Below are 27792 nucleotides of genomic sequence, written 5' to 3'. Positions count from 1 at the left end.
TTGAACACAAGCTGCCATGGCTACAGGCAACTTTTAATTATCCACCAAGGGGGAAAAAAGAGAAAGTATTACAGCAAAATGTTAATCCTTCCCTAACTCCATTTAAAAAAAGATACAGGAAATAAATTGCATGAGGGCCAAAAAAAGGAAATGGCGAAAAACTATTGGTTAACTTTGAGTGAAGAGTTTCAGTTTACAATTTACTTATGCGACGCTTCTTTTTCTGATGTCCCGAAATTGTACACAATTTTTTAATGAGTATATGTTTCAATTTTTAATTTTTATGGATACATAATAGTTGTACATATTTATGAGGTACATGAGTCATTTTGATACATGCAGAAAGTGTGTAATGATCAAACCTGGGTAACTGGTACATCTGTCACCTCGTTAATCATTTATTTGTGTTGGGAACATTCCAAATATACTCTTCTATTATTTTTAAATATACAGTAAATTATTGTTAACTATAGTCTTCTTATTGTGCTACTGAACACTAGAACTTATTCTTTCTGTGTAACTTTATTGTTCTACTCATTTACCAACTCATTTATCCTCCACTCCCCACTACCCTTTGCAGCCTCTGGTATCCACATTCTATTCCCTACCTCCAACACAATGAAACATATGTAAGTGTTTTTGTCCATTCAAACACAGACAAGGTAGGCTGAGCTTACAGAAATTAGTGCTGAACACAAATTTCAAATTTTCAAATATGAATGCATTCCTGTGACTGAATTTACTTTTAAACAAATAATTTCTTTATTCCTATAAATAATCAAGAGTTAGCAGCCTATAAAAATAAACTAAAAACATATATACATACAGACACATACAGACATGAACACACATAAATAGGTATAAATATATATTATAAAATAATACTAGTCTAATGAAGATAACATGGAAATGTAGAAATGTATAGAGATAGTTATACATACTAGAAATATGTAAAATGTTCTTTTGATGCAATGCCTAATTATGAAAATGGAATAGTAGACCAAAAGAAACATATGAAGAATAAAGAGACACTAAGAGAAAGACAAAATACTCAGGGGGAAATAGGCTTTTGAGAGGAAACTTTTTGGGGATCTCATATATTACAGTGTTTTTCGTTTGTTTGCTTGTTTGTTTGTTTTTGCCTAGAATGTGTGATGGAGACTTAGGATGTGGAGGGAAGTTGAAGCGACTATACAGGTAGCTAAGATCAAAGGCTTATTCACTTATGAAGATGTTGCCTTTTGAATAAAATCTCTGAAAATTCAAAAAAAAAATTTCAGAGAGTAGAACTCCATAATATGACTTGTGTTTTAGACAAAACATTTGTATTAAGATGTGGAGAATGAATTGAAGCATTCCAGGACGGAGACAAGGTGATAACTAAGAATTTTTCCAATAGTCTCAGTGAAAAAATTTGAGAATCAGAACAAAGAAAGTGGCAGGGACAGTATGTAAGGAACAGAGATAAAATGAAGTGAAATCAAGAGTAAGTGACATTTTACAAGATGTATAATGATAATGAAAAACTTTCTGCCTTAAGTAGTAATAGGATTAATGATAGTACAGCTTTGCCTGTTAGTAAAGGTGTTGGGCCTGATCACCCCAACATTCTGTGAAAGCAACCAATTTTGGGGGCAGGAAGTCACTTTAATTTTGGATATGTTGAATTTGAGGTGATCGTAGGACATAGAGATGGAAGTGACCATGAGTACACTAAATACAAAGCTTAGAGTTTAGTGCAGAGTTAGTGGTTAGGGAAGTGTTAGAGAAATGTAAATACTAGCTTATAGCCAATATCTGCATTTATTCTAGGTTGCTTTTTCTAATTATGTCAGAAAATACGACCTAGCAAAATATATTAGAAAACAAATAATATAATAGAACACATGGCAGTATTTTAAATAAAGTAATTTTTAGCCATGTAATAGCTATAGAATTTTGGATTTAAATAAAGGAATTTGAGCATCTAAAAGAGGAGAATACTTGTTAAATTCTCACTGTTTACTGTTTATCTACTGTAAAAGAGAGCTGAGTGTTCAGTAACTTTCAATTTTCATTCCAACCTGAGACCTACACAGGATGCAATCTTTGTCCAACTTTGGGAGTTATTAGTTATATCAAAACATTGACTTGACAGCTGCAGAGTCCTAGATGCTTGATATTAAACAGTGCCTTATTCACTTGAAATTTTCTCTCAGAAATGACTGGACTATGTGATCATTCAGATTCTTTTTAGATCTGACATTTAATCTGTTCTTTTTTTCTGAAAACTTATATAACATGAAAAATAAGACTATCATTTCTACTAATTAAAACATTTAGAGTGGTGATATTAAAGTCATTTGATATTTGGAAAACAAAATGAGAAGTAAAACACGCTAATCTGTATTACCAGTTAATTGTAACTATGAACAATCAAACTGACCACTGTTGGCCTCCTGGTATAAAGTAACAAAATTGCAGTATATAAGCAAGGTGGAAATAAGCAGTCTCAGACATATGTTTTCTGATAGCCATATATGTGCTTAATTGATTTTCTAGATCATTCCATGTGAATAACCTCTGTAAAAGAAACTGGATTCCACACTTTAAAGTGGTAAAACAGCCAGTGAATATGTGTAAAAGTTGGGAAGGTGAAAACGATATGTTTTCTCTATATAGCAAATAAAATGTAAGTACTACATGGTATCTAGGTGTTTTACTTGAGATACCAAAGAGCCTAGTCAGGCTTTTTGAAACACCAAAGAGATCAAGGCCAGTCTACATACACACATATGACTATTATAGATTCCAAAAATTTAAGAACTCTATGGCCACCAAAACGTGCCTTCCTTTTCTAAGCATCTGTTGAGTGTATAGGTAACAAACACAAACATACAGGATATAGAAGTTAAAAAGGGCAAAGGAAGTCATTTCACTGCACTAGCAATAAACATGACACCTGCAAAAGAGTAGATTCTAGAATAATGTTAACAGCTAGATGGCTTCTGCATGACTTAGAAAAGAAATTCATGCTCACCACAAGTTCAAGTGGAGTTATTAGCAGACCTTCTGATCAGCAGATAGTCATATTACCATACGTGGAATGTTCAAGCTTAGGCAAAGTATTTGTTTTCGTTACTAATGTAGATTTAAGCAACACAAAGAAATATCAAGCACATATTTTAATAAGTAAGTGGATTAATGATTGAGTATATTTTTAATGCTCTTAACAATATTTGAAGTAAACTAATAAATTTATGTGAACTAGGAATTATCTTTTTTAGAAATATGTGGAAAATGCATTTCTATGTCATTTTTAGAAATATGTGTTTCCATATTTTAGTAATATTTGCCCCAATATGTGTTTATAAACTGATTTATCAACTAAATGAATGGTTGGAATGAAAAATGGAAAACATGCATGTGATTTTTATGACTATTATTATTTGATACTAACAGCAAGTATTTTATGTAACAAGATTAATATGTGTGTGTAGAATGTGTGTAGTCATACCGTATTATTTGTGTGTATGTGCCAGAACATTGATTCAAAACACAATATGAATTAAATGGTGATTAATGTTAGTTCATAATATTGGGTTTTAATATCTAACCGTAAAACAAGGCAGAAGTGCATTTTGGGTAGGAGAAATGTGTGAGGTTTAAGGGTACATGAAGACATGCTGTCAACTGAGCAGATGTGAGAAAATGTTTATCCAAAACTTGCCTAAAATGAAAGTAAGATTACTATGAGTTAAACTTGAAATGGCCATCAAAAGACTTTATATAAACTTAGGCTGTAATTACAATTAGATTGTCTACAACAATAAGAAGAGAAAATATGACTCTTTTTCTGTTAGCTAGACCATGCTTAGGATATGCATGTATTTCTTGATATTTCACGAGTTATATTCGCCCTATTACTCCATTGGTTCACTGTATAAGTAAAGAATAAATGCAATACTGGGAAATTAAAAACTTATTTAGATTAAAAATAAAGTTGTTTTTACTATAAAACAAAAGTTTTAGGGCAAATATGACAGGCGCTTTCAAAACTTGGAAAGAATATTTTTTAAAAAGGATATATGTGTTTTCTCTTTAATGCTCATTGATGCAACTGGCATTGGGAATGCTACCAGAAGATAGATTAATTAGCGAGATAACTAATGAAAGATTTGGGAGTTTAAAAAGATTAAAATCATTGCTTTTCATTAGCTGGTCTTAACAAGTGTGTAAAATAAATAGGCAAAAACAGTTATAATACAATCGAACTAAGGGGTCTTTAAAAAGTCTATCCAAAAGCTCCAAAAAAAGATGACAAAAAATAGGGCTCCGTCTGTGTCTGTGACATTCAGAGGAAGCTTTATGGTGGAATGCTTGGATAAGTGTTCATTTACTTCAAATACATTAAAAAATAGCCAAGTGGAAGACTTTTAAATAATTTTATTCCTCAATTACATGCAACAGTCCTCAATTTTGGAATAAACTTAAAAGCTCTCAAAATATTTTTAATATGGATTCCTACCGTTTCCATACAAACATAACTATTAGCTTTATTCAAGTAAGTTATATTAAAAATATATATAATATTTTTTAAAGTTTCAAAGTTTATTATTTGGCCAATTATATGGACCTCTTCAGCCTTTCAAATGACATCTAGTCAAGGCTTGAGGTTTATTTTTAGCCTATTATTATTTTTCCTCATTTCCTTAGATAATTTTTCTGGCCAGATGCATTATATTGAGTTTTTCAGTTTCTATACAGACTAACTGCTGAAATCATAGCAATATTTTCCCACTTGAAATTATTCAAGTGGGAAGGGAATGCTCAGGTGACAAAATATTTTTGGTCAGCTACATAATGAACTTTGATAGCAAAGAGCATTCAAAAGAGAAAATATTTGATGCTGCAAAGTCACATATTTATTTGCTTGTGGAGAATAAAATAGGAAATTACAAAATTAAGGAAAAGTATTGATTTATAGACAGAGCATTGCAGTGACTGTCAAAAGCATTTTATCTAGTGATATGTTCTATTAACTAGATACAACTATAAGAATGCAAGTCTATTTTCTTTTGTCTTATGTTTACCTAAGGAACCAAACAGCTTCTTATTGTAAAACTGTGGCTTGTGACATTTTTAAAAGATGATTTCCATTTTTGGACCTGCTTTTTTATCATTCGGTTTTTAAAAGCTAAATGATTGATACTATCACTGTTCTAAAACTACACAATCATATTTCTAATAACTGCTCACATGATTGGGCACTAAAATAGAACAGAAAACTGGCCATTGTTGTCATTTTAATTTGTGTGGATATTGTTCACCTTTCCTTGATCTTGAAGCACTGTATTTTCTACTTATATACCCTTGTATACCTGTTATTTCTAGTTTTCATTAAATTGTGGGATTCTTAAAGAAAAATAGATATAATAGTCTGTGATAGATATTGGGAATATACAGTCAAATAAGATAAAATGGCGACTCTCTAAGAGCTCAGAGTTATAAAGGGGAAATAGAATTTAAATAGATAAATTACTAAACCTATAATAATGGGCTTGAAGTATCGAAAAGGAAATGTATTCGTGCAAAGGGGTGAGATATTAAGCATATCTGAGTCCACAGACAGGGAGAACTTTCTCAAGTGAGTAATATTTAAAATGGGCTTAACAGGATATCTACCCAAATTTCAGAATTAATACAGTGATTCTTTATACAAATGGTAAACAAAAATGTGATGATCAAAACTAATCTAGTTGTTTATTTTCAAGGTTCTAGTTCATTATTTGACACTTGTAAATATCATATGCCTTCCTGTTTAGCTGTCTTTAAGTTCTTCCAGTTTCCCTATGTCATCAACAAAATTTTAAAAATTGTAATCCCAGCACTTTGGGAGGCCGAGACGGGCGGATCACAAGGTCAGGAGATCGAGACCATCCTGGCTAACACGGTGAAACCCCGTCTCTACTAAAAAATACAAAAAACTAGCCGGGCGAGGTGGCGGGCGCCTGTAGTCCCGGCTACTCGGGAGGCTGAGGCAGGAGAATGGTGGGAATCCGGGAGGCGGAGCTTGCAGTGAGCTGAGATCCGGCCACTGCACTCCAGCCCGGCGACAGAGCGAGACTCCGTCTCAAAAAAAAAAAAAAAAAAAAAAAAAAAAAAAAAAAAAAAAAAAAAAAAAAAATTGTTATGCTACACATATTTGAGAAATGAATACATGAGTGAAATGATGACTAGAAAACACAGTGATCACATGTCTAAGTTTTAGACTGACATTGTTCAAATAATTTTCTTCTTGTAATAGAAAAAATGATGCTTTGAGAAAAAGGTACAAGAAACATAAAAGGACATACTTTGCTTCTAAGATAAAATAAAAATCCTATATTCGTTTTCTCTACTATCAAACATATTGGTTGATCATATCAAATGAACTGAGAGGATCTTTCCCATAATATGTTCCATGGAACAGAGGATGAGTAGAGCAAATGATGATGTAGATGCTACACCCAGATGCTCCATGTGCTGAATTCTGCTTATTGGAAACAGCTATCACATTTGTCTCATCACAGGAACATGTTCCATCCTCTTCCAGACATGTTGCTCTGTTAATCCTCCCAAAAGGAGAGAGGAGATATTAGTATGCAAATAAAGTCCCCTAGTTTTCTTTCCCTTGCATGAAATAACTGAAATAACTCTGAGACATGCTCAGCACTGTCTGTCCAAGTCCACCAGTAAAATTGAGCTACCATTGTCCACAGCCGTTATTTCCTTGATAATGCAGCTTTCTGAACGATTCTTTCTTTCCCTGTGCTACTTCCTTCCCTCCCCTACTGATGTAGGATCAACTCTTAAATAGAATGCATACATTTGTATCCTTCTTCAGAGTCTTTTAGGGAACCTCAACCAAGATAGAATATTAATAATCCTTCATTCATATTTTTGAAGGAAAAAGAAAAAAATATTTTGTGTTTTAAAGAGTTTGTACAAAGTTAGGGAAATATATATATTTTTACATTTCTTTACTGTATTACCTGATGAGGCTGGTGGTAGATAAGTTACATGATATGAGCCAATTTACAATGTGTGATAATGTTTCACAAACTTATTTGACCACAGTTCCATTTTCATTTTTGGTAAGTACATTTTTAGGGTCATTCCATGGTACAATCTTTAGAACAAGTTGCTTTTGAAGACGAGTGACATTTTTGTCTCTCCTTAATGCTGCTAGTGTCTCCGTCTTTCAAACTTCAAGACCATGGACACCCAAATGTACCTTTACTGCCTTTCCCTGAGTCTGTCTCTACTATTAAAGTCACTAACCAATCCTAAATAAAATTAAGAAACATTTCTGTCACCTACTCTCCACTTTATTATTATTATTGGTGTGTTTTTAGGTTGACCCCTTCATGTTGGACTTAGTTCTGACATGTTCCTCAATGCACTGGCTCTCCCTAATCATGGCATCATTTCAAAATTTTCTAGGATGTCTAAAAGTGTTTTTATTCATATTAGCCCAAATGAGAAAGAAAGTTGGAGATATTTTATTCTGGTACAAAACAGGAGATTTGCCTCCCAAATTCATGTGTCACCTCTATCCGCTCATGTATGCATTTCTCTTCTATCAGAATTTAAGTTATACTTGACGACAAGTAATAACCAATGTATTTTTATTTTACTCAGGTTAGTACTACAAAAAGAATACTATGTGAAAGCATTGCAAGAGTAAAATGTCCTTTCCTCCTTCTCCTTTTTCTTCTACTTCGATAATGAAGGATATTTCACTGATAAGTAATTTAATGTTCCAGAACCTGTGAACAAGATGGACGTTTGACCTCTTTGTATGCTATAAAAGCAGGCAGCTTGAACAAACACAAGATATGGTTTGAATAATAACAAAAAATTGATAACCTGATTGTTACATTTGCATTAAATATTTCCTTGCTATATTCAATATCAACTACCTCTGAGATATCTTAAGAGTCATTTAAATGATGGGCTTTAAAACGGTTTTATGCCAGGAATGGTGGCTTCTGCCTTTAATTCCAGCCCTTTGGGAGGCCGAGGAGGGTGGATCACGAGCTCAGAAGCTTGAGACTAGCCTGGTCAATATGGTGAAACACCGTCTCTACAAAAAGTACAAAAATTAGCCGGGCATGGTGGCACACGCCTGTCGCCCCAGCTAGCAGGGAAGCTGAGGCAGGAGAATCGCTTGAACCCGGGAGGCGGAGGTTGCAGTGAGTCAAGATCGCGCCACTGCACTCCAGCCTGGGCAACAGAGGGAGACTCCATCTCAAAAAATAAAATAAATAAATAAATAAATAAACAAACAAACAAGAAAACGATTTTACAAACTTGTTATTTGGCAAACAATTTGGGAATATATCATATGAGAATTTAGTTTCAATTTCATAAATAAAAAGTAATACTTATATTTTATGTACAAATGAATAATTTGCAAATGGTTTTACTATTTTAGGGCATGTATCTCCAATATTATATGCCCCAGAATTTCTTAATAAATTTGGGTTTCTTATAAATTACTTATTATTTTCCTCCAAAATAAGTACATACACCAACCTTCTTTCTTTAAGCAGAACTACCAGATTCCTAAATTTCACTTGATTCATAAATGATAACTTCTTCATTGAATAAATATGTATTATTTTTCACATTTGTGCCTGGAATGTGTTAATGTTATAAGCAGTTGAATGGAATCTAAGCTAATTTTCCAAGAATAAAGGAAAAATATGAAAGACATTAAATCTCGGGGAAATAAATACAGAATATGTTAGGAAACCAATACTATAACTTAAAGGTACATAGATTTGTAACTTGCGTTACATAGATGACATAAAATTGTCTGGAGGTGAGATTTTGAGAAAATTCACAAATGGTTATTTTGGAGACTCTTGGACTCTCAAGATTGACAGATAGAGCGCTTCTCCTCAGTCCCACACAAAGAAATGCTTCCAGGAGGTGGATTTAATACAACAAAGGAGGAGATATTGTTGGAGAAAGCAGTATGGTGATCCCCATTCCATCTACTGGAGAAGGGGAAAGAAGGAGCTACCACCTCAGGTCGAGAGAAAGCAAATGTAATAAAATCAGTGGAGAAGTTCAGTTGAGTCACCTACAGTGATGTATAATTCACTGCTAGTTAGCCTGTACTCGAGGTATAAAAGGCTACAGGAAATGGTCTATGACCAAAAATAATAAATAAATAGATAAATAAAATAAAATAAAATAAATAAATTGGAAAGTAGCTTTCTTTCCAGAATTTGTTGAGATAAGAAACACATATGTGTTTCACCGGAACCACATCAAGCCATGTGGAAGGAAGAGCCAGTCTGTATGTCTTAGATTGTGTCTATAAACACTGCACAGAGAACTGAGGTAATTATCAGGGGGATGGATGATGGTAGAGGGCCGAAAGTTGCCTAAATCCAGTGGGATGTGTTATGCCAACCCCAACTAGAAAACAGTTGGATTTGCCTCTTGGAAAGGACAGAGAAGAGATTCCCAGCAATGGAATGAACTGCAAATCACCCATTAACATTCCCCAAAGAGAAAGCTTCCTCTTTAAATATCACCTAAGTTAATTGATGATCATTTTCACAGCATTTCTTGTGAAAAGAAGACCTTCCTCTTCTTCCTTGAACTTTTTCCAAGCTCTGGAAATTTTGGCTAGTAAGATATAGGTAGAAAAGTAGAGGCCCAGAGAAAGAAGAAGAGAATGTGCTGACCACACCTCATTTTTGTCAAAGCATTTCTGGAGATAGGTACAATTTAAAGGATGGTTAACACCTCAAATTGAAAATGGCTTTAAAATTTCTATTATAATTGGGCATTAAAGTTACTAAACTAAAACTGTGTTCTGTGACGTTAAATTGTTGTAGTATGTCTAATTTAAAAAGATTGACCAATGGCCATACGGAACCTGCCTTTTATTTAAGTACATGTGAAGAAGAAACTCCCCTGAATATGTTTAAAAGATGAGAGAGACATGAATAGAGATCCTTCCCACTTGCTCCTGCATGTCAAGCGCTTATTTTTCTGTGACTATTTTGCTAAGCACTGAGGATCTGGAGATTTACTGTTGTACCTGATACTGCTTCTGCTCTATAGTAGTTCATAGACTTAAATTAATGTATTTAAAGATGTTTAGACTATTGTGTGTAATAAATGTAACACTTGCTGTAATTATAGTAATTAGAAGGAGTACACAAAATACATGCTAAATGGTATCTAATTGGATGGAGGATAAGTGTTCAAAGAACCTCCCACTATTATGGTTATATTAGAACAAGATTTTACAGGATTAATAAAAGACTTTTGGATGCACATGAATGAGCAGGTAATCCAACATGTGTAAAGATATTAAAAACAAAAGAAGAAGGTGCATTTTCATACATGTTATAAGATTTTGTCTTGTTTCTGTACTGCTCTTTCTTAATAGATTAAATAATACCCATAGTAGATGCCCTACTTAAAGTAATAATTTATAACAAGAATATTTTAATGGGAAAAACAAGATGCTTAACTATTAGCCCTGAATTTTTCTACCAGCAAACTTTTGACTTTGAAGAATTTATTAAATATCACTAGGCCTTCATTTTCTCATCTTCAAAGCAGAACAGTTGCCCAGAGTGTTTTTCCATTCTAATTATTCACAATTGTATCATTTCATCGTTTGGTGGTAAGATAGACTTTTAGGAATAATTAAGATTGTCACTATGGTATTAGTGATATATAACAGAAATAGAAAGGGATATCTGATGTTTAAAAAGAAAATATTTCATTTAAACATTTAGTGTCATCATAATTCATCTAATAATCAATTTCAAGAGTAATCAAAGTGATCCACATAAATAAATGGATTATCTCCTTGGTTTCTGCCAATCGAGATTAACAAAAACACAGTATTTCAGACCTTGAGAATGCAATAAAATGCCATAAAGAAATTGATCATGAAGCTAAATTAGCTGAACTCCCCTCTGAACTCCTTTTTTCTTTTGATAAGAAAAACAAATCAGGAGACTTTCCTTGAACTACAACAAGAATAAAAAGTAAATCAGGACACTTTTTGTTTGTTTGTTTGTTTAGAAAATAACCCTGCCTGATTTGAGACAATGAGATCATCTCAAATGCAGCAATATTCAGTTTTGTAGAAATTGCCAAATACATTGATATCTGTGGTACCAGTGATACATGATTTATTAGGAGATAATAAGAATTAATACAGTATCTGTCACCAAAGTAAGAATAAATTCAATCCCACTGTTTAGGACTAAGCAATTTTATTCAAATGCTTGTCATTTATTTAAGCATTTATTCATTTGACAATACTCTTTTGAGCAACACTGTATGACCGGCCTTATGCTAGGTCTTGGGAATGTTGTTGTGATCAAGACTAAAATATCCTCACCCTTACATAAGGAGCTTACATTATATAATGGAAAAACTAAGCAAGTAATTATTTTAAATCCCAGGGCACATGTGCAGGATGTGCAGGTTAGTTACTTAGGTAAACGTGTGCCATGGTGGTTTGCTGCACCTCTCAACACATCACCTAGGTATTAAGCCCAGCATGCATTAGCTATTTTCCTGATGCTCTTCCCTGCACCCACTGGACAGGCCCCAGTGTGTGCTGTTCCCCTCCCTTCGTCCATGTGTTCATATTGTTTAGTTCCCAGTTATAAGTGAGAACATGAGGTGTTTGGTTTTCTGTTACTGTGTTAGCTTAGTTTGCTGAGGGTAATGGCTTCCAGCTCCATCCATGTCCCTGCAAAGGACATGATCTCATTTCTTTTTAGGGCTGCATAGTATTCCATGGTGTATATGTACCACATTTTCTTTATCCAGTCTATCATTGATGGAAATTTGGATTGATTTCATGTCTTAAAACTAAACAAGTAATTATTTGAGTAAAAAGTTATGATAAATGCCATAAAAAGAATAAACAATTTAGTATACCTGTAAATTATTAAAATTACAGAAAAAAAAAATCATCTCTTTAGTATCTCATTCTATCCTGAACAACCCTAGCCAAAGCAAATTCTGTCAAAATCTGGATGGTGTAAGCTTTTGTTTATTGTTGTTCCACAATCATTGTTAAAACCAATTAGTTACTATATCACATCATGGAGATAAAGAATATCAACATATTAGACATCCACTGCAAACAAACCATGGTATATGGAAGAAAAATAGGAAAACCTATGGATGAGTTTTGTCTCCAACAGGTAAAGCTACTGAACACATTTTCCTTTCTCATTCAAGCATTCAGCTCTCCTATGCTATTGAATTTGCCAATTCTGTTGCAATTGTTCCTAAACAACCTTCGGTGGTGTCATCTATGTTGTGAATGACTTAATATAGGAGAGAAACATTTGCATGGATCCAGAGAAATCCTGACTTGAATAAAAGACTGCATTATTAGCAGCTATAATGAATCCAGGGTGTAATTATATACAAGAGTGGCAAACATATTTTTGCAGTGTTCTGACAGTAATAACCTGAGGTACTGTACATATGCTTGTAATTCTTGTCCCAGTCAAGCTGGAATTCATAGTTGATCATTTGGTATTTAGATTAGAGGCCAATTATGAAAATATAAGCTGGGTATGGGAAAAGTCACACACACAATACATAACACAGATGGTCAAAGAGATATCCAACTCAGCTATCTACTAAGTTTTTCTTCTGTCGTTTAAAATAAATTTATGAAACATTATCTTTTAAGTGGTTTAAATGTATGAACAGACACAAGAAGATTTGGCCCAAATTAAGTAGTGAATAAAGGTGTGTGTTTTGTTGTTGTTGGAATGTATCAATACAGCACACAAACTTTACCACTTTACAGTTTTCTATTTTTCAGCTTACTTCAGGGATCAAATAACTTTTAAGATTTGTTTGAAATAAAATGCATGATTTCCATTATTTTGCTATATATTTGATTTTTAGTCAAGACAATATTTTTGAAAATATATAATATTTTGGACTCATAATTAATGATGTGATAATTTTGATGAAAGGATTATAAACATTTAACAATCAAATTAAAGCAGTATTTTGTTATCTTGCTTATCCCTATAAAATAATCCTATAATACTGATTTGGATAATATACACGCTAAGAAAATATTTTCAAATTGAGTATAACTATAATTTGATATTCAAAGATTATAAACAATAGCATAACACCAATATAAATAAAAACGAGTAACTAGACTCTGTGAGTGTACTCTCTTGGGAAACATTTATTCCTATAGGTATTCCTTGGAAAGGAATTTTTCAGAGCTATTATATCATATATCTTTCTCAGAAGAAAAATAAGAAAGGAAAAGTCATTCCACATAGAAAAAGCACTAGAGGATATGCAAATATACTGAAAATGCAGTCATATTTCTTTCTATTCTCCCAAGGGTTTGTTACCCTTTGAGCACAACTGTCATTTCAAAGTCTTGTCAATGTAGACATAACATAAAACTCAATTTTATTATCAACATATTGCCCAATAAAATAGATTGAAACTCTTGATGGGAAGGAAAACAACATTTTATGAAACACTTGCTTATAATTACTGTCATCATTATTGACCATTTATGGGAAGATATTTTGACTTTTGAGTTATCATATTATACATTATATTCCTATGTAATCTTTTGTTTTCCCCAGAGTGCAAGTAAATGCATGTGTTGAAACCTGGATCTAATGAGATCATGAAGGTTTCATTTTACCAATCTTTTATTTATGTTCCATACTTGGTAGGGCACATTTCAGAGAAAGCAGTAAATATTATCTGTTAACTATTGAGTTGCCAGAATTTTTCATTTTTAGGAATATAAGATTTGTAGACATCCAAAAGAAAAATAACTTAATAAAACATTTCCGAATTGGGCAGATGACACATTAAAACTGAGAATAAAAGGCAAAGCCAAAAGTTGATGTTTGTTTGGTTACATTCTGATCACAGGCACGTGAAACCTTTGCTCTATGTAAAACATTGAAAATAAGTGAAAAGATAGTTACATATTTTTGTTAGGCATTCTGCACCTCCTCTCCCCACCTAGGAGAATCTCCTAGTGTTAAACAAGTGTGAAGATTCACACTTAGCCCAGAATAGGAAAGAGAATGGTTGTGATTATCTGTCATTGTTAAAGCTTTCAGTGTTCAATTACCATGAAATGTATGTATGGAATCCCATTGAGTAACTAAGGCACTGTTAGATCTGTAAAATGTTACCCATTCGAATGGGTTATTTTCATAATGTAGTAATGAGCACATGGAAGACAAACTCACTTGTTGAAGGGATGTTGGGCTATGTGATCTACTGCAGTCATAGTACATTTACATTTCAACTCAAAATGTTTTATCACTTGGCATTTTTTCTTCCTTTTTAAAAATAAATTTCCAATATGCTATGTAGGAAGCTGGTATCTTAAGTTATTATAAGCTCACAATTACTACTAAGGTATTTTGAAATACTTTATCAGAGTTGGAGGAAGGTCAAAAAAGACAAGTAAAAGGTATGTCAAATGGAAAATATTCTCCTGAAGCCAGAAAAATAAATAGTGTTTGCTATCTGAAGACTGGGGAGGCATACCAAAAAAAGTCTGTCTAGTTCACAATTTATCTAAAGTTAGAACCTATTTTTGAGTATCTCATCCTTGAGTATGTGAGTCATTCAATAGGGTTTCTTCAGTTAACTAAAATTACACATAATTATATTCTAATTTAAACATTCATTCACAGTTAAAATTAAGTATTCTATGTATACATTATGAATAAGAAGAAATTAAAGAGTAAATTTAGAAATAACTTTATGACCTATATTTATTCACCCAACCAACAATTATTTCTTAACCCCCCATTGTGTTCTGGGTCAGTGTTTGGCTTTGGGGACATAGAGAGGTTAGAGTATTGCACAGGTCAGGCCTTGACCTCCAGCTTATGATTGGATCTCAGATCATCACGGATTCATCTATATCCTGTGATATTTCTATACAGTTTTTCAAAGACTCAGATAGACATACTTCATTATGGAGTGATTGTTTATGTGCTCCCAAAATGCACATATCCAAATCTTAACCTCCAGTCTGATAGTAGTGGGAGGGGTGGCCTTTGGGAGGGAATTAGGTCATGAGGGTGGAGCCCTTATGAAGTGGAATTAGTGCCCTTATAAGAGGAGACAGGAGAATTTTTCCCTCTGCTCTCTCTCACTTGCTTTCTCTCTCTCTCTGTCTCTCTCTCTCTCCCTCCCTCCTCTCTCTGCCATATGAGGACATAATGAAAAGACAGCCATCTGCAAGCCAGAAAGAGAGTCCTCACCAGACACTGAATCTGCTGACACCTTGAGCTTGGATTTCCCAGCCTCCAGAGATGTGAGAAATAAATGTTTGTTGTTTAAGCCACCCAGTCTAGGGTAATTTGTTTTAAACCTTAACTGCCTAAAACCAATGTAGAAATCAGACTAAGAATATTCTTCTGGAGAAAGAACATGTAATAGAAGAGTTTGAGCTCCGACCGTAAGCAGAAAATGTATTTTGAAGGTATCTGCTCCTAAAATAGGAAGAACTGGTTATTATGAATCCGTAATGTCTGTAATTGTCTATTATATAATGAACTCACTACTCTATATTTGCTGACTCTAATTTCCACTTGTGAATTCTCACACCTTTTTTTTTCCTGCAAGATCCAGTGAGTGTCTTCTGTGCATAAGAAACTTTGTCCACTGATCATGAGCTATTTAATAGTGTCTACTTCTCCCTCAGGCCACATCCTCCCATCCCCAAATGATGAATACTAATAATTCTCTTTTCAAAAGCTTCAAACTGTCCACTTTAACTTTCATTCCAGCTGGTCCACGTCCCACTAAAAACCTCCATTGTCACTGTTCAATACCACTATCTTGTTTGTATTTTCCTGAGTTCAGAATGTTGTATTCTGTCCAAAAGTGACAAAGAAGTTCTCTCATCTTTCCTTAGTATTTCAGTAAACAGCTACTAAAGCATATATGTTTGCCCTGGAAAGCTTACAGGAATTTTAGTCAAAGTCGATTTCATTTTTACTTATTTCAACCTGTCTCCACAGGACTCAGCCAGGTGTCTATGAGAGGGCTGGCTCCAAGACAAATTTGAAAAGCAAAAACTGTTTCTGTATGCACAGCATAATTTTTCTCCTAAAAAGTATTGTTTGGTCTGATATAGAGTGTGTTTTTTAAAATGTAAAATGCCTCATAAGTGATTGGGTAAAGGGTGAATGATGTCCAAATAATGTGAGAAGCATCCTGTTGGTTCGAAACTGATTTTTTCCAGAATATTCTTTTGAAACAAACAGAAGAAAGTCTTTTCACATTAAATAGCAAGCATTATAAATAAATGAAGACCTTAACAAGAAACCTGAGTAACTCAAAAGGTCAAGTAATAACTAGTTTAGTATCTTCAACAAATTCTGCATTCTGTTAACTTATCTAGGGGAAACGATGACTGAAGGTAAAGAAGCTGTAAAAAACACATTTTCTCTCTCTTAAGCATATTGAGAAATTAAACAAGTAAGGCAAATTGGAGGTCTAGATATCTATATATTTATTAACAAACGTTAAATAGAACTATATAACCTAATGTAAACTCCTTTAGGATGTGAGATCTCAATTCCAGACCTAGACAGACTTATATAACTAGTCATGGGCAAAACAGACTGAAAACAGACTGGATTTGCTTTCCTCTGTGTGTGTGTGTGTGTGTGTGTGTGTGTGTGTGCACGCGCGCGCATGTGTATCAGTGTAGGGGGTTTCAGAAATGAATGTGTGAAATATTAGTATGTTGAAAAGCAGAGCAGAACTCTCATTAGGTTATTTTCTTGAGAGAAGGGACAGAACTCAGACAAGCGCACCCAAGTTATTCTTCCCACATTTATGAGAAATTCTGTGTAGGCCTTATCAATGGAGTTATATTTTGTAAAATTTGCAGAAACAATGATTTTACCTGCTATTACACACAACAAAGGTCTCTTTTCACACTTACCCTTGTGCTGGGTAAGGTTGCCGTAGGTATAGATTTGGTTTTGGATTCATCAATGGGAAATTGAGTTAAGGATACCTTTACTTTGAGTTTACTGGAGTTTAAGTATGTGGTTCAACTTCATGTATACTTAGGCATTCAGAAAGACGAATGTAACTGTGCTGAATACCCTGGCATCTTGATATATTGCAAAAATCAGAGGTCATATCACATCCCATGACATCCAAAGCTGGACTAACGAGGGTAGCTGGAGGAGAAAGAGTTTGAAATGTAGAGCCAAATGTTAGCTTGGGGAAAGTTATGTTAAATCTTACACTATTGGGCCAGGTGCCAGGGCTCACACCTGCAATCCCAACACTTTGGGAAGCTAAGGCAGGTGGATAACTTGAGGTCAAGAGTTTGAGACCAGCCTGGCCAAAATGAGTAGAACCCATCTCTACTAAAATTACAACAATTAGCCGAGCCTGGTGGTATGCACCTGTAATCCCAGCTACTCAGAGGTGAGGCAAGAGAATCTCCTGAACCTGGGAGGTGGAGGGCGGAGGTTGCAATGAGCTGAGATCATGCTACTGCACTCCATGTTGGGCAATGGAGCAAGACTGTCAAAAACAAACAAACAAACAAACAAAACTTACACTGCTATTATGAAGGAAACATAAACACAGATTTTTCTCCTATTTAACAATGATTTTAAAAGTTTATATGGCATCATACTGTAAGTTGTAAAGTTGAAACACATAATTCTCAGCTATCAAAATAAAGTAAATTTTATCTGTTTCATAAATAAATATGCTAGAAGAATGACAAAATTATCTTTCCATTTTAGCTATAAAAATGATATCATATACTGTTGGTTATAAAAGGGGATGATCAAAGAGTAGGAAGCCAAGAAAATGGAGTGAGGTGATTATAGAGAAATGGGGCCATTATTTGACAAAAATGTTATGCCTTTTTTGATTTCTTTTATATTTAAGGTAATTGTCAGCCTTTTAAGATGTGAAGTTTGTTGTAATCTCTTTTCTCAAGGTGAATATATTCACTTCTGTACAACCTTTTGCATTTGTACACTTGAATTTGGTAAGAGGACATGTAGAATTGAACTGACTTCAGGTTTCTCAAAACCTGAGCCAAGGCCTGCAAAGAAGTGACTGCACCTGCTCTTCCTCCTCTCTCTACCCCACAGAGCAGGAAAGAGTGCTCAAGAAGCACTCTGGCCAGCTGGGAGGCAGGAAAAACCTCTTCCGCTGAGGAAGCATTAGGATTGAAAGGAAGCACTTTCTTTTTGGAATATTTTGGCTCTTCTTCTCCTAACCCACTCCTTTTATTCATTTATCCAGGAAAAAAAAAAGAGAGATCAGTTCCCCCCAGGAATGGAAGTCAGGGTAATTCTGTGCCTACCTCCATGAGCCTTTAGGCATTTTCTTGGCACTTTTGGTAACCAGTTCACTCACTGATGGACTCTGAAAGAATCTATAACAATGCATACATCAAGTCCCCTTTCAGTCAATATCAAGGCTGGAAAAGAAGGCTGTAGGACATTTTCCACCCAAATTACATACAGCTGCATTCTGTGCCGTGGTAATGCTCCACGCTGCCAATGTCAAAATGTCAGTGTTCCCTTGCCTTATTAAAATTTCCTAATTGTGGTTTAAGCTCTAATTCTTACTTCCTGTTTTATTTTCCAATTTTCCCGGGCCATTCTCTAAATATCGGTGCTTGAAAATGACACACTTTCCTCCACTTGAGCTCTGACCAAATTAAAAAATAAAATGCAATAAGGACTATAAAAGCCAAATAGGTAATAATGATAATGACAATGATGATAACATTATCTTATATTCATATGGAAAAGTTTTCTTGGCCAAGCACTCCTCCAAGCCTATTCTATGAATAAACTAATTTAATTTTCACACCACATTGATATTAGGGACTGTTATTATTTAGGTCACATGGATAAGAATACTTTTAGATGCATGTTTAAGTACCTTACTCAAAGCCACCCAAGAAAACCTGTTAAAGCCAAGATTTAAAGCAGGCCATTGACCACCAAATGGACTTTATTATAGACCAGACCTATGACACGAGGAGGCATTGTGGCTATTGTTTGAAGGAAAGGGGAGAAATATGATTTGGAGAGGCTTAGGTACTTGGGACAATATTTCAAAGTGGAGGTTTTGCTAGTGTTTCATATAGGTAGCTGACTATTCTGAACCCCCAACACGTATGGTACTATGTAATAAATACAATGAACAAACAAATAAAATAACACTTAGGTTTGAGAAGATTAGAAATGTTATGGCTGTTTAAAATTCAGAAATTGTTTTTGTAGAAACTTAAATGTTCTTTTATGTTTCTACATTTCTCTGCTATGGTCACAAGTTTTCAGATGTCTGTGCTAATTTCTTCTTGAATAGAACATCTACACCCTCCAGCAGATATTGATGTTCAGCTTTAGATGGTAAAAGCATCAACGCATTACTATTCCCAACTGCTAAGCTTATTCGAGAAACATTTTCTGTGTCTTAGTACAGTTCATAATATCTCCTTTTGTAAAATTGCTTTTTCCATCATTTATTCCTTCATTTGAACGATGTAGAAAAAAATAAAAACCAAAATGTTTAGTGGTATTTTATTTCAACGATTGAACATAAAATCAGCTCTACTATATATACATATACACACACACGTATATAGTAGAGCTGATTTTATGTATATGGTATATATAACTATAGTGATAGCATATGTAACTGTAGTTATAGTAAATAACTATATGTATATATCATAAAGTTATTTTCCTAACCTGAGCAGACCTGAAAATTAAAAAAAAAAAAGCTCTAATATATATGTATGTACAGTTGCATTCTATGCAATGGTACTGCTCCACACTGCCAATACATATATATACATATATATTCAGGTCTGCTTATGTTAGGAAAATAACACAGAAAATCTAACTTAAATTTGGTATACTGATTATACATATACATTGATAAAACTTTCTTTAGTGCATAAGATGTGAGAAGCACTCTTCTAAGCACAATGAAATCAACCAAATGCAAAAGATAATATGAAAAAGAACAGAAGAAAAAATATATCATGTTACCCTTACATTATAAAATCATTCATTCTCTCCTGTATTGCAAAGTTATTCTTTGGTCAATTGCTCTGTTTTATTATTTTAATAATTGTCAGTAGCTGAATATTACTAATAGAATTTATTTTGTTTATTTGTTTACTTGGCTGTTCCTTTGTTTTCTGTTTCTCCATATAATGTAAAACAACATGGGGTCACAGTCTTATTTATTTATGGCTATATCCTCAACAATTGGAACAGTGATGAGATGACTAATAAATATTTGTGAGTGAAGTGTTCTTGGGAGACGAATTTCAGTAAGGACAAACAGAATCAGGCGATAAAACTAGGTCATGAGAGGAGAGAAGTCTCGAAAGGAGAGAAGAATTGGACATCAAGATTTCTGTATGCTGATACATAGAGGAAGACAAACATTGATACAGGTACTGTCTACATCTAAATAGACAGTCCCAAAGTCTTATATAAGTTGTGTTTTATTTTTTATTTCTACATTCAGAAACTGGCTCTCTTTAAATGATGAGTTTCTCAAAAAAATAATCTAGGTTCAGCAAACTTCAAACAAATTGAAGTTAATTAGTTAGCTCAAACTATTATCCAATTTGTTTTATACCTGAAAGTGCTTAAGTTAAGTGCTATCAGATAAAATTCAAGCATTCAGCTATGGGATTAAGCACTTCAGCTTCAGAAATACTCCTTTACGGTCTTCTAGAATTGTAATATTATGGCGTGGCTTTGAATCTAGGAGACATATTCACATATTTTCTATTCTAAAACATCCTGGCCATTTCCTGACCATACAACCTCTATAAAAACACAGGGAAATTAATGTTCTTGTGACCTGAGTTTGAACTCCTGGAATACTTCATATATCCCAAAGGGTGTATTTAAATATCAGCAAAAGATGTACTGACTTAGAACCATCATAATGAGCTTTTAAGTTTCCAAGTTAACTACTATGGTTAATATTGCACAACTTACTTGTAAAGTTCAAAGAGTTTGCACATCTTTTTAACAATTAGATTTACATCCATCTCAGTCTTAGCCCACCTCAGCAAGTTGATTTCAATGTCATGTATACCTGCTACACTGGGATTTGCATCCTAGATGGGATGATGACCACTCAAGGTCACAAAAAGAGATCTACCACTTAACAATTTTAGCCCTTGGAAAACAGAAAAGGAGAACAAGGGAAGCCCATTTTTTAAGGTCTAAATGCTCAATTTCAAAAAATAGCCAATAAATTTATGAATTTTGAAATTCATAACTTTTAGAAAACTGATCAAGGGTAGGTATAGCTAATTGTCACCTTTCATTTGTTTAGTGTGAAAACTACATGCTTCTATAAAAGTCAAGTTGTATGTAATGCCATGTGTAAAAAGTCATAATGATAGCAGGACTTTCTTTGAACTATCTCATTCAGATAATACCAAGAGAGTAAATCCTCCTATAGAAAGGATTAAATGTTTTGAAGAGCAAAAGCAACAGGACAGAAATGACTAATGTCCTAAAGATATGTATCACCCATTCACTGAACAGTTTGCCTTCAGAGGTCAAGAAGACTTGTAGTAACTGGCGCTGTATCCACCAAAACTAGTCATGCCTAGTCATCACTTGCATCTCTGGTGCTTCTTTCTTGACAACTGAAAAGTACATGGAGGATGATTGCACTGCCCAGGAAAGCCCAAGATTACTCTTCAATGGAATGGAAATGTGTCTAGGATCATGGGTGGTAAGAATTAGATTTCCACATGGCAATGCTGACTATCAGGGAAGGAGATCAATATGGATTTTGTCTGTATTTGATTATTTCTTTTTTAAAAAATGTTTCATTTTGCGGTCTACACAACTCAGTTCTTCTGTAACTAGGAAGATACATTTTAGAACCCATCTAAATGCATCTGTTAACAATATTATCCTACTATTTATGCGTAATGGAAGAGAGTCAACATCTATGGCATGCCACATCACCTTTGTTGAATAGTTTAGATGATTACAATAAAAATTATTTTCAGCAACTCCAAAACTTTATTGTTTATATTTCATATAGCATAGGACATGGCTTGTAATGTTAAAATACATCAGCACAAATTTGTCCAGGAATAGTTGCAAGAAATGGAAGCCGGTTCCCAAAATATAACTACACTTTCATCATGTCTTGCCTTGAGACTAACAGGAACAATTGAAATAAATGATAATTTTCAATCAAATGCACATTTTGACATAGGAGGTCTTATTGTTCATCTTAATATTTCACTGTGACTGATGTATATTATGCTCTCAATAAATGATTGTTGTTAAATTTTGGATGGATTTTAAAATAATGCTTTTAAAGGGAATGATTTTTTTTTCTTTTCTTCTGACAGCTTTGTCCATTGATGAACCTTCAATTCATTCTCTTGACTGTGGCTAGAGTGAGTTGAAAAAGTAAATGTGCATCTGATTACGTCGGTCCTTGATTTACTGCCTAAAACAGGTCAGCTTCGCCTTCAGGATAAGTTTCAACTCCATGACAGGGATACAAGTCCTCTCCACTTTGGGTATCATTTCCCAGGTGTAAGATGATACTCAATTCCTATATTATAGTTACATATACATGTTTATTCAGTTATTCATTATGTATTTATTGAGATGGAGTCACGCTCCATCTCCCAGGCTAGAGTGCAGTGGCGCAATACTGTCTCATTGCAACATCTGCCTCCTGAGTTCAAGCAGTTCTCCTGCTCCAGTCTCCTGAGTAGCTGGGATTACAGGCATCCACCATGTCCAGCTAATTTTTGTGTTTTTAGTAGAGATGGAGTTTCTCCATGTTGACCAGGCTGGTCTCAAACTCCTGACTTCAGGTGATCTGCCTGTCTCGGCCTTCCAAAGTGCTGGAACTGCAGGCATGAGCAATTTAATATTCTCCCCAAACTATTATTATTTGAATTAGTATTTCTATAGCAATCACCTTTTATGCCTTTAATCTCTTTTGTTCATTTGTGGCCAGGTAAATTAACCCCCAGCAAATTACATGAACCCCTAACAAAAAGTTTTAGTTGTATATTTCTGTCTTATTAAATCAAATAAATACATTAAAGAATTTATTCAAACAAAAATGTCAAATGACTGCATATTGCACTATTGTGTAATTAGTAGAATTTCTGATTGGTAAACGGTCACTGCACATAAACATAGAATTTGTGGTGATATCAATTAAATGCCATTTAATCAACCAGTTACTCAAAGGTAACCAAAATTATAAATAAATACAAAATATTAAAGAGTTAGTTTGAATGCATGGCTTAGAATGCTTGCTACAGCAAGTAACAGAACACCCAACTCAGGAAAACGGGCTTTATTGTGTCTTCAAACTGAAATATTGAGATGTATATCAGGCTTCAGGTACAGTTTTATCAGGATGTATTAGTCTGTTCTCATGCTGCTGATAAAGACATATCTGAGACTGGGTAACTTATGAAAGAAAGAGGTTTAATTGACTTACAGTTCCGTATGACTGAGGAAGCCTCATAATCACGGCAGAAAACAAGGAGGAGCAAAGCCCCTTCTTACATGGCAGCAGGCCAGAGGGCATATTGAGGAGAACACCCCTTTATAAAGCCATCAGATCTCACGAGACTTATTCACTGTCACAAGAGCAGCAAGGGAAAACCCTGCTCCCATGATTCAATTACCTCCCACCAGTTCCTTCGCACAACACATGCGTATTACGGGAGTTACAATTCAAGAGGAGATTTGGGAGGGGACACAACAAAACCGTATCACAAGGATTTTGCTGTGTGTCTCTAATTTCATTGATGTTTATTTCTGCTTCTTTTTGGGCTAGCTTGTTTTGTGTTCTCTAAATTGTATAATAAAACCATTCATTTTCTATTATGTTACGACATTTTATTCTTTTAAGACTTGAGAAACTTCATGAAATTCATCTTTTGTACTTATCACACGAAGGTGAATGTTCCAAGATATTTCTTACAGGAACAAATCTCTTATGGGAAGATGAATGGCATTCCTGATCTTGGTCTTGCATTGGAACAGAAATTAAAAGACTTTCGAGAAGTTTAATTACAGGAAGTTTCAGTGTACACTATTTCCATACCAGTGTGTGCAATTTTTATTATTAAAGCCATTTCAAATTATTAAGAGGGAATTTGCATTAATGCAGACAGGAAGACAATAATTTAGGAAAAATATAATGAGAGAAACTCTAGATTTTAGTCAGAGTCCAAGGGTATTTTATTCCAATATGATTTTTGTTAACATTATCATGAAGGATGGATCCAAAAATCTCTATAGCTCCTAAGAGAATAAAATTAATGTAGTAGGAGATAAGAAAAAAGTATGTCGAACAGTTTGGTTGAAAAGGCATTGTGCTTAAAGTATCAATAAAATGTAAACAAATATTATTAAAGTACATGGCATTCAATTAGATTATTTAGATTTTGTTTTTATAAGCAGAATTATGGAATGAACTAAAAGTGTTTTGATTATGTATTTTTCATGGTTTATGGAAAACTCTGTTAACCTGTGCCTGTGTTAATTTGTAATTCCTTTATTTTCCTTCTCCTTGTTCCTGAAATATGCAGTATAGTCAGGTTTTCAAAGACTGAGGGCAATCCCTGAGAGTCATAGTTGATGGTACTGAATTATGATTTTGGGAGGTTCAAAATTTGGGCAAATTCCCTTGGAAATGGCTTTACCATTTTTTTCAGTTAGTTCATGACATTTTTTATTTTATAATTAAGTTCTTAAGCTTATTACATTACAGATTCTGAAGAAGACCAAAGTATATCAAACACACTCTGTTTTTATCAGTAAAGATTGACAGTCCTGTGTATAATGTTATGGTTTCTGGCATAATCATAGCTACCAAAAGAAGAAAAGGAGTTAAGCATACACGTTAGAATGGAAATCTCTGAGGCATTAATTGAAATTAGGGCCTATTAACCACACTTTTTCAGGCAACGTTGTTCCCTAGAGAGATAGATTAAATACTAAGGTCATATTAGTAATAAATTATCTTTCTCTGGAGCTCCTACTTGCTGAAATGGAGGCACATGTAGCCCCATTTAAATATCACTTCAATATTTTTACAAATCCCTAAGGGATGTCTCCTATGTTCAGTCCTGCACTAGAATTTCCTTTTTCTTCTGTTTTTATTGATTGTTTCTTTTTGTCTTAGTTTACCTATTCAGAGAACGCTGATTCTAGGGTAATCCCTGTGGCTTCCCTGGTAAAGAGACCCTCCACTCCCTTGAAAAATTTGAAAAGAATGTTTATAATCAGATACTTTCAACACAAATTTCTGGTGTAATATCTTAGTTCTAGATAAGTAAGTTTTATTGTTTGCAAAATAACCTTGTCATGGACAAAAGACAACAAATGAATATTATAGCATTAAAACATTCATTCACTCATTCATTCAAATTACTAATTGGTTCTACAAGAAACACTTCTGAGAAATTTTATAGATGACAGTTTTATAGAAATGCTGATAAAGCAAACTGCCAGGCTGATCAATGAAGATGCTTTTATTCTTACAAAGAACTTTCTAAATTCTGTACAATTATCAATGATTGAATCAATGCAGGAAAACTTGCCTTCTTACGCTACACAATTGAAAGATAGTTCATGGTTACATACTTTTAAAAACTATCTTGGGAAGAGTGGAAAACACATTTGAAGAAAGACAAGGCAACAGGCATTTCCCTAAAAAGATCTAGGTTTCAATTTCCTAGGCGAGTTGTTATAAATTGCTTTTCTCTTGGCTTTAGATTCCTATTTTCTTGGATTTCTCCTGTATTACCAATATTTCTGTCCTCCTCTTCATCTATAGGGATTTTTTTCCAGTACATTTCAGCCAGAAGGCAGGAGAGCAGCTGTCGCCACTGGAGAAACCAATTATTTGCCAAACGGATGGGCTTCTGCCTGGATTCACTGGCTGTTTTTCCCAGCATCTCAGGGTACCATGTAGTCAGTTCAGTATAACCAAAGTCTTGTTCAGCTCTGATGCACAGTCATGGGTTTACTCTGCAGCTGATGAAGGTTACAAAGACCAAAAATTATATAAACTACATCAACACAAAATCTGGATCTATCCTTGCAAATGCAAATTCAAATTCTTATCATTTCAGTAGAATATAACATCTTTGTAATCATTTACTACTGAAACTTGATTTTTTTTTTTTTGACTGTTGATGTGATACTTGAGAGACTCTGAACTGTGAAAGGAAAGTCAGAATAATACTCATATAATACAACTAAATAATTCAGATTTTAAACACACAATATTGAGTGAGTTATCTCAACACAGGAAAGAAAAATGTTTCTCAATGGTTTCCTGTGTAAACTTAATATAAGTATGGATATAAAAGTAGTCTTTCACTATGCTTAACACAAAGTATACATTTAATAAATGTTTGGTGAATAAATAAATGGGTGGGTAATTTACTAAATTTGTCTTGCCGGTAGACTATATTTATATATAGACTCTGTACTATTTTTCAGTTTTTATATCTTATGTTTCACCAATTGATTTATTAAATAATATAAACCATATTTAGTAGAAAACATCTTTTACTTTTTCTAAAGTGAGTCATATTTATAGGCATGTATTTAATACCTCAATCGTTTTTTATAAATAGGTGCATGTCACACTAAACAACAAATACCTTTGGCTGAAAAATACAGGATGAGATATCCTGTCATTAAATAATTTCCTTCCCTTCTGGCACAGATTTTTAGGATAAATTTATGTATACAACAAAACTTCTATAAAATTGAGACTATTGTTAAAAAATGTATTTTTAAAAATATTTCCAGAGGTTGATGGCAACCTTCCTCAGTGAAATGGGTTTGTTTCTTTGTTAAAACGAAAATTGTCACTTATTATTTAAGTGAAAGTTTAGTTTACTTAAGTTTAAAATAAAGGAAATCCATATTCCATATTTCTAATTTTTCTAAGGAAATCATGTACTTATTTTTTCATATATTTATGTAAGACTCAAAGGCAAATGACCTGGGCAAATATATATGCAACAAAGCATGCATTTTTAGGGAACTAAAAATTTGATTAGATGAGAAAAAAATGCACATATTCTCAGATGTAACGTAATTGCACAGAATGGACAATTTTTAGGCATTGTTTTAAAACATACAGGGATTTACACTGAAACTGACACTTGGAAGAATCTGAAAACCATGACAATAGTTCTGTAAGGGGATGGTAATTTGGCTATATAATTAAATCGGAATGTGTTCAGTAAGCAGATGTGTGCAAATAAAGAAGAATCTAAGCTTCCGGTTTGGCACTTCTTGATCTTTCTTTTGTTTGCTTTTTTATGAGGACACCCCATGGCTTTTTGCTGTTGCTGCATTGTTGTTGTTGTTTTTCTCCTAACTAAATTAGCTTCCAGCCTAATATACTTCTTAGGGTTTACTCAAGTTTTCCAGCCTGCAGAATTCCATGTTGTCAACAGATGGCGTAAGATGTGATTCACCATGCTCAATGACTTCAAAGAAGCACTCCAGCCCGGGCGACAGAGCGAGACTCCGTCTCAAAAAAAAAAAAGAAGAAGCAAATTGCTACTGCTGTCCCAAAGTTGGTTTGAAATTATTTCCATGCTACACTTTAATGGAAACAAACTTCATCAGATTTTAAATGTCATTGAAATATGTGACATTATTTGGGAATCAGAACAAG

General features: G+C 33.9%; 1 long non-coding RNA gene across 1 annotated transcript; it reads left to right on the top strand.

Moving 5' to 3' along the window:
• Positions 1-898: 898 nt before the first annotated feature.
• Positions 899-23676, top strand: LOC117098892. The gene is made up of 3 exons (XR_004443637.1): positions 899-911; positions 1976-1985; positions 23493-23676. It is a non-coding gene; the product is annotated as an uncharacterized LOC117098892 (long non-coding RNA).
• The last annotated feature ends 4116 nt before the right edge of the window (positions 23677-27792 follow it).

The sequence above is a fragment of the Trachypithecus francoisi genome, unplaced genomic scaffold (assembly GCF_009764315.1).
Source record: "Trachypithecus francoisi isolate TF-2019V2 unplaced genomic scaffold, Tfra_2.0 Contig01474, whole genome shotgun sequence".
Classification (NCBI taxonomy): domain Eukaryota; kingdom Metazoa; phylum Chordata; class Mammalia; order Primates; family Cercopithecidae; genus Trachypithecus; species Trachypithecus francoisi.
The sequence above is the reverse complement of the archived record's forward strand: the minus strand, read 5'-3'. Positions and strand labels throughout refer to the sequence as shown.